Source organism: Strongylocentrotus purpuratus, unplaced genomic scaffold, assembly GCF_000002235.5.
Source record: "Strongylocentrotus purpuratus isolate Spur 01 unplaced genomic scaffold, Spur_5.0 spur5_scaffold_15, whole genome shotgun sequence".
Taxonomy (NCBI): Eukaryota; Metazoa; Echinodermata; class Echinoidea; order Camarodonta; family Strongylocentrotidae; genus Strongylocentrotus; species Strongylocentrotus purpuratus.
The window spans coordinates 33946600-33963733 of NW_022145600.1; the positions used below are offsets into that span (position 1 = coordinate 33946600).

General features: G+C 36.8%; 1 non-coding gene across 1 annotated transcript; it reads left to right on the top strand.

Moving 5' to 3' along the window:
- The first annotated feature begins 2074 nt into the window (after positions 1–2074).
- On the top strand, positions 2075–10491 carry LOC756235. The gene is made up of 3 exons (XR_004064231.1): positions 2075–2181; positions 6493–6551; positions 10464–10491. It is a non-coding gene; the product is annotated as an uncharacterized LOC756235 (transcript).
- Positions 10492–17134: the final 6643 nt, after the last annotated feature.

Below are 17134 nucleotides of genomic sequence, written 5' to 3' on the forward strand. Positions count from 1 at the left end.
CTGATGAGTCATTTTGGGGGGATCTTTTTCTGACATTTCGTGCTGTTTGTGAAGAAAGCAAAGAAAGGTTCTTTATTGAAATCTCAGTTACGGAATTCATTACTTAATGAATCATAAATGTACGCTGTTAAATATCTCATGTGGCGCCATATTATTCTAATGTGGGCGAACATCAAGAACAGCGGCGTAGATACGGGAGGGGATTGGAAGGCACCCACCCCCCCCCCCCATCGAATCCCCCTCAAAAAAAAATTAATAAAAGTAATAATGATGATAATAATAATAAATAAATAGATAAATAAAGAGGTGAGAGCGAGGGGAGAGATGAAGGAAAAGGAAAAAGGCCATGATAAAATATAATGAGAAAGATTGCTCACAAACTCTCTTCAAAGATTATAATAATTATTATGTCAGATGAGCATAATTATTTAGATACCTTATTTTTGACACTGGCAGGTCATTAATTGGCAGGGGTCCAGGGACAGAGCCCCCGGAATCTCAGAGGTTTTAGATATTTAATTACGGTTAGATGAACATCCAGGGCCCCACTAAGAGCCCTTGGTTGGGTCCAGGGGCAGAGCCCCCGCAAGCTCAGGGGTTTTAGGAATTTAATTACGGTCAGATGAGCATATTTTGATACCTCATTTGTGACATTGGCAGGTCACTTATTTTTTTCTCTCTCTCTCTTTCTTTCTTTTTCTCTGTAACATACTTTTTCAAAAAGTGAGGGGGGCTTCAGCCACCTAACCCAGCTGTTCTGCAGGACCTGACATGATCTCTTCTAAATAAGCATATTTTTCGCCCGACTGTAAATTTGGGAATTTCTAATTTTCCAACAAACGCATAAAAAAGCATGACTTACACAAAAATTGAGAACAAATATCGGAATATCATGTTATTTCAGCAACATTTGTAAATCACTGTTATCGAATTAGAAATCACATTTCACATTATGTATCAATGTGAACACTAAACGCATAACGATCATGCACCGCAAACAGGGGCGTACGCAGGATTTTTTCAAGGGTTTTTAAAAAATCGGGCCCAATATATTTTGCTCCCGAAAATTTGAAAATCGCCCGCCGGCCGAAAAGCCGCTCATTGGGGGGGGGGGGGGGGGGGGGGGGGGGGGGGGGGGGTAAGCGGACACTTCTTTTTTTTGGGGGGGGGGGGGAGTCCAAAAAAAATCGCAACGACTCTGCCAGCCGAAAAGTCGCTCAGTGGAGGGGGGGGGGGGGGGGGGGGGGGGTAAGCGGACAATGTTTTTTTGGTCTCAAAATTTGAAAATTTGACATTTTTTTTAGGTCACCTCTTTTAGGTTATAATTTTTTTTTTTTTTAATTTTATTTTTTTATAATTTAAACAAAAACAAAAACAAAAACAAAGGGGGGGATTAGGTTTTTTTTAGGGGGGTTTACACACATAAAAATACCAAAGGGGGGGTTTAACCCCAAAAACCCCCCCCCCCCCCCCCCCCTGTGTACGCCCCTGACCGCAAACATAATATATGCCACTTGAAATGCGGAAACAGAATAAACAAATTCTAGATTTGATTTTGATAAAATACTATTCGGCAATTAAGCATACTTTTTTGTGTGTTTTAGCTCTGAAATCAAATGAAAACTCAAACCTTTCCAGTGTTGTGTCATCATACACTCACTGAAGTGCATGTACATGTACTAGTTGGGGTCCAAACCTTTACTCATTGTTTGTGTAAACCTGCTATTGTACATCCCTTTTGTAGTTATCAAAACTTTCGCCAAAGTATATAAAAACAAATGAATTTCAAACATTTTTGTAATCCATCATGATTTGAAAATCTAGTGGCAACCCCCCCCCCCCCCCCCACCAACCATATAGGCTGAGCTATGATAGATAGACTTTATTTAAACTTTATGTTGAATAAATGATAAAATAATTAAAATAAAATATTTATTATGAACGTGCTTACAACTTGTTGTTATTATTATTTTTTTTGTATTATTATCATTGCAATGTAGTTGTGTTAATAACAATATTTTGAATTTTTAATATTTTAAATTTTATCATGATTTTAAAAATACTGGCATAAAAAATAAAAGCCTAACAGTATCGATAGCATAGATATAGCATTCAAGATCGCTTGCTATCCCGTTGTCAACTCAACTACTGACTTTCAGACATCAAACCGGCCCGTTTGAGGTAAGAATTTTGATACATTCCTGCCATCTTTATTGCTTTTTATATGATTATTTTTGTTGTAAAATGAGTATATGTCCATTTGTTTGGACAATTTGGTCGTATTTTATCGTAGAATATTGAATAAAATGACCTTGCAGAGCAGCGTGTCGCTTCAGCGATGAAACTGTCTGTGCCTGTGCCAGTGTGGGACAGTGAGGCCTCGCCTCGACTTCCCCACGCAATGATGATGCATGTCCCGTAACGTACGAGTACGTACGTGCTCTGGCTTCTTCTTGCATTTGATAACTGAATGCCATGTCGTAACGTAAGTGTTGCAGTTGCCATGTCAGATCTCGAATCTAGTGTTAGGGATGTCATGTGGATAAATCATCATGGACATTTGCATTTTCTCCTGCGGTCTTGATGTAGCGAACAAACTTGAGAACTTTGGCTTTGCGCATTGATTGAGCGCTGTACAGTGAGTGAGTTTACGCTCTCCCATTGGCCAATCCGCTCAAGTGGCTTCGAGTTTAAGTGAGAGAGGGCCTACTTAACTTAAGCGCAACTTAAGTTCAATGGCAATGCCAATGCTTAAAATTACATCACACCAAGGAGATTTCGACATGTCATGTTTTTTAAACAGGTGATGCACTTCACACATAGCTGACGCACACACATTATTTGTACCTCATAAAATAGACAAATCAACAAACATTTCAGAATAAATTTCCAGTTTGTACCTTAAATATGCAGTAAATGAGAATTCTTCAAACTCAAAAAAAGTTACGTAAGACTTAAGTCTACGTGAAAAAATTGTAACATTATTAAGCGGGTACCGGGTTTGACTGAAATATCATGAATTTGGTATCGGATCAAACAGAAAATTGCAAGTTTTCTCCTCGCACCAATAGCTTATAACATTGAATAAATGGTTGCCAGTGATAGCCAATAAGAAGGGCCCTTGTCGGCTATTCGCTGAGATCGGATGAACGTTATGTGCATGCACTAAATGTAAGCTAAAGTTCTACATACTTCTACGTGCACCGCCTACAATCTACATGTAGTAGTACAAATTCCGGCGCTAATTCAGAATCATCATTATTCATGCTTTGACCCATAATTCTGGCGTAGAGATACCGTACAGAAACATACCAAAAATCAACTAAATCTTCATCAATAATTCAATAATGGTCATGATTTAAAAGCCGTTATGTTTCTTATCTGTTTCGATCGTGTCAATTTTCTTATCTTTTTTGGAGTATTTTTCCACTGCAAACTGCTGCACAATACAATTGCAAACCGTACTGAAGGTGGGTGCGGCGCGTGCGGGCATGAAGTTAGCGACCGTAATGATGAATTTCTCACATGAATTTAATAAAGACTTGAAATTACAGCCGCACCCCGTCATCCGTACGCTAGACGGTATGCAATTGTATTGTACAGCTGTGAAACATGTGAGAAAGTGTATATTATCAGTCTTCGTTTCGGGGGAAAATACTCCAAAAAAAGATTTAAAAAATTGACATGAAACAGGTAAGAAACATTTACGACTTTTACATACACCATCTGAACAATTGATGAAGATTTAGTTGATTTTTTAGTATGTTTTAGTAGGGTATCTCCACGCCAGAGTTACGGGTCAAATTATGGATATGATTCTGAATTAGCGCCCAAATTCCAAATACAACTTACAACAATACAAGTGCAAACTACAAAACAACAACAACACAGTCGCCATTGTCACAGGAAATCTGCTAAACTGTGATCTGAGCTGAGTTCTTATTTATGTACATACGCTGTAATAAAAAACCAAGGCTTTCCGGAAGTTCATGTCATTGAAAAACAGAATTTGATTACATTTACAATTCACACCATCTTGAGTGGAAATTAGATATTCTACTATTGCTCTTTAGCAAGTTTAGGGAAGACTTTCTTTTGCGACAACCACCCAACTTGAAGAAGAAAAAAAATATTGGTACAGCTCAAACATGATAAACTAGGGTTAGATGGACAGAAGTCTGAACTATCTATAGCTAATATATCGCCGATCAATCTCAACTCGTTCTCGTAGATATATCGGGAGCATGCTGGACTGTAGACCGAAGGATCAGAAGCTCAAATCCACCCAGAGACTACGGTTTCTTGAAGTTTGAAGTTTGTGTGATGTGATGTTCTGTGCAATGTCAGAATGTTTGCTTTGATTGACAGCATGCAAGAGTATGAATAGATTGAAAGAGGAATGGAAGGAGAGAAGAAAGAATGTTGGCTAGAGGTGGCTGTCACAAAAAGAAATCTTTCCACTCTTTACAATTAAATTAGTCTCGAGCTTTTTACTTCAGAGTAAAATCTTTTCAGCCTAAAAAGTGGCGTGCAAAGGCTCAATTTGAGAATTATTTAAATATGTTATGAACGGAGGGCACAGCAATCTTCACTTTTTAGCTGGGTTGGCTTTAACAGCCTTAAAGGTAATACAAAGTTTTGGGAGATTTTTAAAATTGGCTGGATAGTGATTCTTTACAATTTTGATATATTTGGATGACCCTGTGGATGAAATATAAGCACTAGAAAATTTGGCCCTTAAAACACTTCTGCTTTCGAGAAAAATTGAATATCAAAATTTACCGGTGCTCCCGGTAAATTTTGATAAATTTCAAATAGCGCTTACGGCCATACAGTGGTACATGTAGCTGCGACCATGAAAATTTCAGAATATGTAGTTGTGATATCTAATTTCCAAACGGGAATAGCTAATCGGACGATTTTAGTCAGTAACCATTGTTGTATAGCTTAATTAATATCTTAATCTTAAAAGAGGGAGCTATACAACATAAAGAGTTTATCATTTACAATTTCATAACTTTAGACTCCATTTCAACCGCGACAACGATCACTGAATATTGTAGGATCGCATATGCTTCCAATATGTTCATTTGAACCAAAATGGCCTGCCATAGTTTAGTCTATTAAAGTTGAGCTTAGTCTTTGTGAAACACTCCACTGGTTTAATACCAAACTGTTGTTTCATCCACTTGGCTTCAGCAAAGTGAGCAAACCCATTTTCCATCTTAAAAGCAATGCACAAAGCGATCGCTCAGAGACTATGCTGACCAGTTTAAAATCCTGTCAGACAACCTAAATGCCTTTGTTCGTTTGTTACCTGCATTGTTGGTGCCTTGGTGACGATTCGTTTTACTCTTACTTTTATTTAAACGGCAGGGGGAAAAAATTGTAAAATTAATACATAAATACCTACCCTTTTTATTGTGGTGATTTTATGTCCTACTGCACAGCACTCTGTTCTCCTTGCCACAATAAATCATGTTTACGACAACAGTCGCCAAGAAATGGCGCTGCTCAGATTTTTTTTGATTTTTTTTTTTTTGCCGACGTTGTAGGAAGCACCCCATGCATGGTCCAGCCAGCAAGATGTAAGAGAACATCTTCCTGGTCCGGCTTACCGGCTACGAAAACCCATGCTATTTTACTGCGAGTTGCAATTGAAGGCTTGTGAACTGCTCACAAATAATAGTAAAAATGTTGTTTTTAGAACTAAAGATGACAGACAAATTATCCTCCAAGTTCAAACAGAAATCTGGATATTGGCAGCTAGTTTGGTCCTAGTTTCTGAGTGGTGAGTTGACAGTGACACCCTGTGTATGATTGAGCTGGGAAACATTTTTACTCACAGTACCATGACGGTGCTTTTCCGGGCACGGGTGAGCTTCGACCAGCCAGCACAGTGCAAGGTGGAGAAAAAAAATGGGCAAAAAAAAGTACATGTATTATCAGTAACAAGATAGATGGTTACTTGTCTTCTCTACATGGCACATCACTCCTAAATGAACATGTAGAAAGGTGTAGTTCTGTATGATAGACTATGTCAGTTTTAATGGAGACAAAGTGGCAAGAGGTATATCAATTAAAAGGGGCTTTTCATCACTTTAATGTGACAGGAGTCACAAGCACTCCCAAGTCATAATGTGAATGCATAGGTTCTATTAAAGCCACATGTGTTTCAGCATATGTACACTGTACACTGTACATGTAGGAAACAATTTTTGGCCACAAACCCAGGAAAACACTGCATCAGTTGAATTACAGCACCTAAGTTCCTCTTTGTGGTTAATACATGTACCGGTACTACATGTACATGTAGTGTCAGATTGCAGCCAAAATAAAAGGTGATTTAGACGGTCTTCTGATTTATGTGCGTACATGTACTTGACAAGATGCAGTACTTAAAAGCTTAGGTTTCATTAATATTTCAAGTTGCATACCATTCTTGATTTTAATTTTTTTTGATTTACGGTATTGTGTGTTTCATTTGAACAGTTCTGTTGAAGCAGACATTGAAGCAGCCAGGTTAATTCAACCCAGATCATCACACCAAGGTAAGTCAACTACATTTTAGAAGCAATTTTTAGGTGTATGCTTTGTAGTAGAGTGGTTAGAACACCTACATGTACATGTACATGTAGCTTGAAATTTGAATAGGTACATGTAGTTGTCATAACCCTTCAACTTAGTCTGAAGATACTGAATAGACTCCATTTGGTTTCGGTTCATTGTGTACCGTAATTAACGGTGTACATGTATAAACCGCCCTCGTGTATTAACCGCACCCCTCTTTTTCGCCCTAAAATATTTTTTTTTTAAATGCCAGGTCCGTGTTAAAAGAGAGAGAGAGAGACTTGAATTAGAGAAAGACAGAGAGAGAGAGAGATACAAAAAGATAGTAGTAGCAGTAGTAGCAGTGGTGGTGGTGGTAGTGGTACTAGTAAATGTAGGAGTAGTAGCAGTAGTAGCAGTGGTGGTGGTGGTAGTGGTACTAGTAAATGTAGGAGTAGTAGGAGTAGTAGCAGTGGTGGTGGTGGTAGTGGTACTAGTAAATGTAGGAGTAGTAGTAGTAGTAGCAGTGGTGGTGGTGGTAGTGGTACTAGTAAATGTAGGAGTAGTAGCAGTAGTAGCAGTGGTGGTGGTGGTAGTGGTACTAGTAAATGTATGAGTAGTAGCAGTGGTGGTGGTGGTAGTGGTACTAGTAAATGTAGGAGTAGTAGTAGTAGTAGCAGTGGTGGTGGTGGTAGTGGTACTAGTAAATGTAGGAGTAGTAGCAGTAGTAGCAGTGGTGGTGGTGGTAGTGGTACTAGTAGGAGTAGTAGTAGTAGTAGTAGTAGTGTCATTTCATGCTTTAACGTCGATCTGGCGCTGCTCAGTGGCTGCCGGGCTCACGATCAAATGGGCAAAAAGAATTTCCATTTTCGGTTTAACTTAATAATATTTGGAGTTTAAAAGATTATTATTATTATTATTATTATTATTATTCATCCCTTTTGTAAAGATCTGACCATGTTAAGACCTCTTTTACCTTAAAGTGCCCAATAATCCTCACAACAAATCTCAACACAACTCCCCTGACAATCTTTCCCAAATATGCATTCATTCAAAATGTGAACCAGGAATGGGATCCATTGATTTTATGACGCATGGCAGATGATTGTTCCCCTTCAGGCCAGTATGCATCTACCTGGATCTTACAACTCTCAGGTCCCAAGGATCTCATTTTTATTTACTTTTTCCTTTCAAAATTGAAGAAATTTTAAAAACATACACTCCACAAATGCCATTCAATCTAAGTTTGAATAAATTTTTGTAACTATCTACTAGCTTCACACTTCTAATTTTTCTATTTTTGTCCATCGTTGACTATACAGTACATTATATATAAATTATATAAATTGTGAGGATCCAAATTGTTATATTTTCCTGGTCGGTCACTTTTCGGTGATTTTTATCAATGCATGTCGTCCTCTTGAGGACTGTATGTCACCAATTACAAACATTAAGCCATTACCGAGGGTCTTTTTTTTTTTCCCCCTTGAAATGATTTTTTACACATTTTTTTTTTCATTTTTTTTTTTCTCCCTTGAAATTCAATTTTTTTTTTTTAATAAGAATTTGTTTTTTCTCCTTGAATTATCTCGAAATATTTTCCAAAAAAAAGTTGTTGCACTTCTTTTTCTAAAAAATGTTGATTGTCCCCCCCCCCCCCAAAAAAAAAAAACCATTTCCAGAAAGTTTGTTTTCTGCCATTTTATATGACACCTCAATCAAGAAAAGTGAGCCAGGAATAACAAAGTTCTGTTTGTTTAAAGTAATTCTTGCATTTCCATAATTTTATTCAACAAATTCGTTTTCACTGGCTGCCTTCCGTAAAAAGTACATTTGCCCTGACAGTCGGGCAATTTTTCAAGATGGCCGCCTGCATTTTTATTTTGTTTTTTTGTTTTTTTATCAGAAATACATCCATTTTAGCAGTGTTATTCTTGTGTTTTTGTTTTTTGTTTTTTTAATTAAAAAAAATTTAAAATTAAAATTTATTTTAAAAAAAAGAGGCGGCCCCAAAAAAGGAAGTGGGCGGGGATGCTAAACATGAATATTTTTTTTAATGGCCTTACATTGGGCAATATCCACTACTTCCTTCTAAATCAGAGAGCACTGCAGTGTATTATTGTAAATGTATAAACCTGATACTGTATCAATACTGTATACTCTATAGGTCAGAATGTATTTGTACATTACAGTTACACTCGTACTGTATACATGTAGTTTATACCAGCAGAACCTCCATGAAATTTGACACTTCACATTTGCCTTGTGTTCTGTGATTTGTTTGAAGATTAAGCCCTGCTGTGCTGTCAAGTTTACAAACATGTTTTCATTCAAAATAATATTCATCCTTAGAAATCGTTGAACATTGCTCTTTAATCAATGTTAACATTCATCATGATAGCACTTTTATGTACATGTACCATCAGCAACCGTGGCACTTCAAGTTCATGTTTTGAATTGCCAATTGTGAGGGCCTGCACATGAAATATTAATCAAAACATGACAAAATTCAAACAACAAAATTATGCGTACCAATACAAGTGTAACCATTGAAAACTGATTAAATGACAATGCTTGGTTGTACCATTGAATAACAACGACTGGATTTGATTTCAATCTTATCTTTGGGTGGGGGCTGGGGCATCTTTTGATACACCTGTACATATTGCACATATAACAATTTCATGTTGAAAATGAAACTGAAGATTATAGCCATTACATGTAGCCATTAGCCAATGATCTGTACAAGCTCAGAGTGAAATTAAAAATGAAAATTTAGAAGGTCAGAAAAACTGCATGTAAGAACACAAAAATGGATGATGAATATAAATTATAATCTCCCCTCCCTACCCCCCCCCTTTTTTTCCCCCCTCCGTCTCTCTCTCTCTCTCTCTCTCTCTCTCTCTCCCCCTCCCTCTTTTTCCTTCTCTCTGTCTCTCTGTCTCTTTTACCATCTCTCTTACTGTAATATACATGTAGTCAGATGTTCATGTCTTGTATAGCTGCATATTGTTCTTTTTAGATGATATACAGTATAAAACTCCATTTTTATGTAATTATCTTGTTTTATATCTTCTGAGTGTCAAGTGTCCTAGGCCTGAGGTGCCATACTACATTTATACGCCTTTTACCAGAACCCATTATTCTTTTTATTATTGAATAAAGAAACTACAGATTTTTATGTCGTTTCGTATTACAAACCACTGCATTTCCATTTTAAATGGGAAGAGCACTTTACATGTCGCATTCGTGAATGACCTTTTCTATATTGTGATACCCTTGGTGAGACACAGAAAGATAGAAATTGAGGGTAATAGACAGAGAGAGAGAGAGAGAAAGACAGACAAACAAGAGAGAGAGAGAAAGGTAAGGAAAAAAAAGAGAGGGAAATTATAAATAGAGTGAATTTGAAGAAGACAGAGAGGGAGAGAGAGAGAGGGAGAGACATCGAGTGCTTGAATAGCAAAGGAGAAAGAAAAATTAGTGACGATGACATCATACCCTCACTTTTGTTTGTGCATGTCTCTCTACTTCCATTTCCACCACCCTTATACCAGATTGGCGAGGGAGAAGTCGATCTCACGGTTTATCAGTACTGGGTAATATCACATCACAGGCAGGCAGGCAGTCAGGCAGGCTAGATCCACTTCCTTTCTGTTTTCCTGCATTTGCTTTATGTACCATAAATGTGGAATCTCGCCTTTTCTTACAATGTTTGGTGAGATACACAAGTGAAATTGGATATATTTGGTGGTGAGACTTGGCTGCATGTGAAGCGCCTTTCTTGGAGAAGAAAGTGTCAGAGAAAAGCAGTCCATTTGGGTAACAATTTTAATTGATGATTTAATGAGGATCGAGCTGCACTGTACAATTGCTTCTCTTCTGCCTTCTTGTTGTTTGTCATGACCCAACAGAATTATGACTGTACGTCTCGAGACTGGTGAGTGCATTGGAATTAATTTCTATCAAGGTCAAGAGATATTTGAGAGATATTCAGATTATATTTCCTCACCGAGTCTTCATCTACTCTCTGCACTGGTTGAAATTATGGCACCATGACAAAATGCCATACAACTTATAAATTGGAGAGCTCCAAAAAGGTTTTATAATCTAATTATCCATCAATCATGTACTGGAGATAGATTGTCATGAAAGTGGACTCTGCAGTTTTTATTTATATGGCCTTTTATCAAGGGTTCAGCCTGGACTGGATTTTGCTGTTTGTAGACTCCATTTACCAAATGTGTAGGTCATGCTGAAATACAATGTCATCTTGAAAATTGTGGTAATAAATACATGTAAATGAAATGAATTTTTGTTTAAATCCTTAGTCATACACCATATGTGTACAAATTCTGTGAAAGTGAATAACATCTTGAACTTGAAGCAGTCGGGTAAAATAACCACCACTAAAACCATGAACGTTTCATTTGTTGTTTTTGTTGTGCTGTTAATACATGTAATCTATTGTTTTTTATACGTGTAGGATTAGGAATACATGTACTAAATCTATTTGAACCATATCAAATATCCATGGTGTAAATGACTCTTAAAAAGAGTTTTAATCATGTACATGTATGTTGCAGTTATTGTTTTTGTTGTTCTTTTTTTCTGTTTCTTCTCTGTACTAGTATTTGCTTTTGTTTTTGCTGATCTGGATACTTTCTCAAAGAAATAACTGTACATGTGTGTAATTTCACTGTGAAAGGTGATAGTACATGTATACTGGTACTGTTAATGTTTTATCATTCCATGATTCAAGGATTCTGTCTACTTCCTGTCTGATTTCCTGAACTCAAGAAAATGTTTAGTTCTTGGAAGACTTAAGGATATTCATCCAATTTGTATATTTTATTCTCCCGTGAAAGTATATTTCCTTTCAAGATGCATTAAAATCATTCTGAAAAATTTCTCACAATTCATTTTAGGCATATAATTGGCATCCATTAATTTCACAAGTACCGTTGTCAATTTGTAGTACATACATTGTACATGTAGTATACACGCACAAGTGTACATTGTATGTTTTATATGGATCATTATTGTGTATTAATATGTATTTCATAATTTATATATTTGTTTATCCGTTAATTCATATATTTATTTATTCATATCCATTTATGAGTGTTATTTTTCCATTAGCTTCAGAGATATTTGTATAGACCAACATAGAGCGTAAATACCGGTAGCTCACTATTCTTTTTCAACCCAACTGAGTGACCCTTTTTTTCAGTCAACATCTTTAGCAAGATTGGTAACTCTCATTAAAGTTTTGTTGGTCTGTAGTGAGATTTATGGCACCAAATGGTAGCCCTACCAACTTTTCTGGTGTATATAACAAATATAGCTGGGTGAGACACTAGCAGGTGCCCCGGACACATGGATGCTCAAAATCTGAGTCTGGACCCCCAAGATTTTAAAATGTTTTTACATTGGGCTCATGCATACATGTACAGATTGTAAAAAAGTTCAAACTGGACCCCTTTCCAAAAAATTGAGCCCTGTGTATAGGGAATGCAATTTTGAGAAATGCCCCAGTGACTGATTACTGTAAAAGTAGAAATATTTGTGTTCATTAATTTTCGCGGATTTCGAGCTACATGTACTTTTGTCAGTTCGGCAAGTGCAAATTTTAGAACTCGCAAGAATATTAAGCATGACTTCTTTCGTGTGTTGTGAACGGGCTGAATTGCGTGCAACGAGAATTTAAGAACCAGCTAATGTGTTTTGGGGTCGCTCAGTGCGAAAAATTAATCAGGCAAAAATAACAGCGTTAAAAGTAATGGATATGAATGCACTTACATGTACTGTATGTAGTATAAGATGAACTTAAATGAGATTAGCAGAGCTATGAATGAATGATGAGTGATGAAGATGAAAATTCATGGTTGTTTGAAATGAAGGCAATACGTCTTGAATTAGTGACAGAAGATGAGTGCCATGGGAATCATAAGCGATAAATGTGCCTGATTATTAAGAGCATTATAATCAGCAAAAATGTGCGTCATAGGCCTTTGGAACGTTCTTGGAGCAGAGCACCATGATCTGGTCAAAGTCAATGTTTTCTTACTTCAGTGTGGGCTGGCATAATTGGAAACGGTAGTGATGCCTTTATGTGAAGGAAGCACAAGCACAATTACATGTACCCGTATTTGGGCATTTACAGGAAATAATGTGTCAGGGGTGTCAAGAGAAAGTTTGTTGATTAAAGGTAAATTTCACAGTCTTGGTCAAGGTAATAGAGTGCTAAAAATGCATTTTTCTTGTTGGTCTTATGACTCTTATCCCCTTTAGAGTTTAGACTACCAGCATTCATTGTATAGCTTCATGATTCTCGTATAGATAAACTAGGTAATTTTTTCTTCCCTAGTCTGTATATCGAAAAGCCAGTATGAGCGTCGTTTTAAAGAAAAACTAGTTTGAACGTCCGATCGTATGGAAATCATTTAACTAGGCAAGGCTTATTGTGAGCACTCTCTGATCTGGCTAATTGGTCAGCTAATTGGCCAGCTATCATGTCAATTGAACTCTTCAAAACTGGTTTCTTTAATGCAATTAACACTGTACATTTCTTCCTGCGATGTTGATCTCTAGTCTATATTCTGTATGCTTCTTTAGCTACTGTACACAATGATTCTTTATACAACATTTTTTTATACAAGTTTTCTATAGTTTCCCTGAAGTCATAACGTGCTACATGTATACACCAGTCTGTTTCAAGTGCTGGTAGCTTTGGGGGTATTATTAATAAAGGTGACAGAATAGAATAATTTGGATTGATCTCTTGCCAGAAAAATCTGTTTTCTTAATCAATATGTTCAATTTGCCTGTAAAGCGACAGCAATTCAATTCAATTCAATTCATATTTTTCCACTAAACTCATATTAAAACAGTAGAATTTGTAAAACAATGCAGAAATGAAATTGACTTATTATAATAGAGACAAAAACGTAATCAATGAAGAATGATACACCCTTAAAATGATAATTGAGTATATATGTGAAGGGCTAGCTAGCAAAGGCCCAATGCCTATCAAGGGGTAATCACCAGCGAGGTTGGGATGAGAAAGTAATTGAGCTCAATAAAATTATGCAATCGGTTAAGATAAAATATGGAACAATGCAAACCTATAAATATGCCATTCTGAATTTTCCATCATGCTATAAGGTGTGTTTTTTTTACTTCTAGAGAGTGTACAAAATATACTTACATGTACACATGTAGACCCACACATATATCTACCTTCATGTAAACAACAATTTGCAGCAGAACTTGAAAACCATGATGTAATCAAATTTATTACACAAATCTGTGTTACATTGTAAGTGCCCCATTACAAATTTGTTCATTCATCTGTTACGATTAATTGTATTTCAATAGTAAGAAATGTGAATTGGATACACCTTCTGTGTCATTATGTAGGACAAGCCATAATGTTTTTCCTTCCAAGCAACATTAATGTATGCAATCTGCACTTTTGAAATACAATTATTTGTATCAGGTGAATGGAATGATTTGTAACATGTCACTTAACAACCTGCATGATTACTGTTCATTACGAAAATGGCCTATTGAAACATCATGAACACATAATGGGACAGCATGATCTATTTGACAGCTGACTGTCTAGTGTCTGCCTTAATGTTTTAACCTTTTTTGCGTGTTTGTCGATCACCTTCATGGATTATACGTATTTCTTAGTTATTAACCAATTTGAATTCTCTCATTGTGAATTTGATTGGATTCTGTGACTGAAGATTTTGTTTTGGTTTTTTTTCTGTCGTTACTGGAACTCAGACTATCTCTAACCAAAACTAAATCAACGGTGGTTTGTTCTGCTTGATTTCCTTAGAGTATATCCCCACTAGGTGTGTCTTCATCAGCTCGAGATTGCCAAATATCCAGCTATTTGAACTATCCCGATCGCAAACTATCCAGCTAATTTGCGTCCTCATCAGACCAAAGTAGCAATTAGCGGGATATTTGGTCGGGATTGTCATCCCAAGATATCTTGGGCTAGATTGCAAAATATCTCGCTATTTGGTAAAGTATTCCGCTTTTTGTCCTGTGCGTCTTCACCAGCCCCGAAGACTCGCACTATCCGCGAACGCTGAGCAAAATATTTCGAGCTAATTTCTTGAGCTAGAGATTCAAGTTTCGAGGTCAAATCTCGAGCTGATGAAGACGCGATTTGTAACTTCAGGATTATTTCCCAAATCAGAAATAGCGGGCTATATTTGGCAATCTTGAGCTGATGAAAACACGCCTACTGATACCTCAATTTCTATTACAAGAAATATCCTGATTGAAATCAAGTCCTGGGGAGGGATCACTATGGAGGAGGTAATCTTTCTCTCAACACATTATCATGGGACATTGGATTATTTTTGGGGATGATATGAATTCATTATTCATAGTACTTAGCACTTTGAAATCTGGGTGAAATTGAGTGGGAGAAGCCATTGTACTATACAACCCGAACATGATGCTTCATATTATATGTCATTGCAGTTCCTATTGCGAAAATAGTAATACAATAGACTGAATTTGGAGTTATTTTCAGATCTCCATAAATAATATACCACAGCCTCTATTCAAAGAACAACCTCCCTCCCCCAGAATATGGAGTAATTTTCAGATCTCCATAAACAACATACTGTACCAGAGCCCTTTTAAATTCAAAGAATAACCTCTCTACCCTACAGTTTAAGATCAGTCCCCCTGTCCACACACAACATTTTCCGTGATTAGTTATACCGTTTCGCGATAGTGATACCGTTTCGCGATAGTTTTACGATGAAATTGTGTGTGTGGACGCTCACTAACGATACGTCGTATAACGAAACTAGTCTAACGAAATGCAGGTTTGGGCATCGTTTCGAACTGAAAGTCAATAAAGAATCACGCCTAATCACGAAAATGTTGTGTGTGGACAGGGGGAGTGTAACTAGTGTAACTAACTGGGCGGGGCTTAACGTGACCTCGAGCGAAAGGAGACCAGACTGTAGAGTTTCAGGATTACTTTCTTCTGTTTATGGACATCCTTGAATTTATACGATGATTATTTATATGACGTTTCTTGTGTGTGGACACTTTGAAATTTATACTATGATTCTTTATACGACGTTTTGTTATAGAGTTTCAGGATAAATTGTTTTGTGTGTGGACACGCTGTATGTCTGTTCATGAGTTGTAATATTGTGATAAGCTCCCAGCCCAATATCTATTTTCCATTTTACATGTTGATGGATGTACACAATGTACATGCAGATCATGAATGTCATATTATTATTGGAAGAATATGCTTTGCACTTGGCTGCCACATTTCATTCTTCTTTGTGCAAACATTGACCTCATTAAGGGGGATGTGCGCTCTAATGATATTGACAGACATTGACAATGCAAACACAATTTCCAGTAGACACTACCAGAGTTTCCAGGCACTCAAGGCATGTTATTCATCTTTGCAGTTTACATTTATAGTACATGCAGTTCTTTGGAATTTTGTACAAAGACTGATAGCCTATCTTACATTTCAGGTGAAAATTACTACGGGCTAAGTAAAAAATCAACATCAATTGCATTGCATGTACAAATGTAGCAATATAAAATGTTTGATCTTTGTTTCATTTGAATAAAACATTTCAGCCCAGCCCCTACAGTATTTGTATATTTGCAATTACCTGAATATAGCTGTAACTTGTTCTGTTCTCTATTCATATTGGAAGATGATATATACTTTTTAAATGCACCACCAGGTTTTGTGTTGCATTGTCTTGTGAGTGATACCAAGCCTTTGCAATTCAATGCCTTGCTATACGAGCTACAAATGTTACAGGTACCCACTCCCTAAAAGATGATGATTATTTTTCTATTTGGCAGAAGTGCACGGTTATTTCTAGACCACTGTTTTCAATTTTTTAAATGATAAACACTATAGGTAAAATATGGTACTTTAAAACCACCTTAGACGTTTAATAACATATATTTACATTTACATGAATGTACTCACTTTAAATGAAACTTAGGTGAACAGGGTTTTAAATGCTCTTGTCCTTTCAAGTGCTTGTGTACATTCTGTACAAGTGGTAGAGGAAGGTAGGATTAATTGATTGTTTTCAATCATTTCTCTCCATTGCCCCAAAGGAGGGAAGCAAATCGGAAAAAGTCACATCAGATACATTGTGTATGAGTGATGATGTAGCTCTCCTGCTTTGCTTTATCTTTCAGTAAATATTTGAATACCTGTAGGTATAGAGAGTGACTTTACAAACATTTGGACTGTCATGACTCATGAATGTGGTCTAAGGAATGTTTCACTATCCTGATGTTACCACATAATGTACCTTCCTCTGGATGTGAATTCCTTCCGTTGAGGTTTCCATGTCCACATTTCCCCTGTCCTGGTGCTCTTCTATCTCTCTCATTTCCCATGTTCATTCCATCCTGGCATATCCCCCTTCTGGTACTTACATGTACCTATACCGGTATGTACTCTTGTTGAAGTTACTGTACGTTATATCCTCCCCACTTCCCTGTTTTATTCCTGGTAGAGTAGCGGCAAGAATAATTTAACCTTACATTT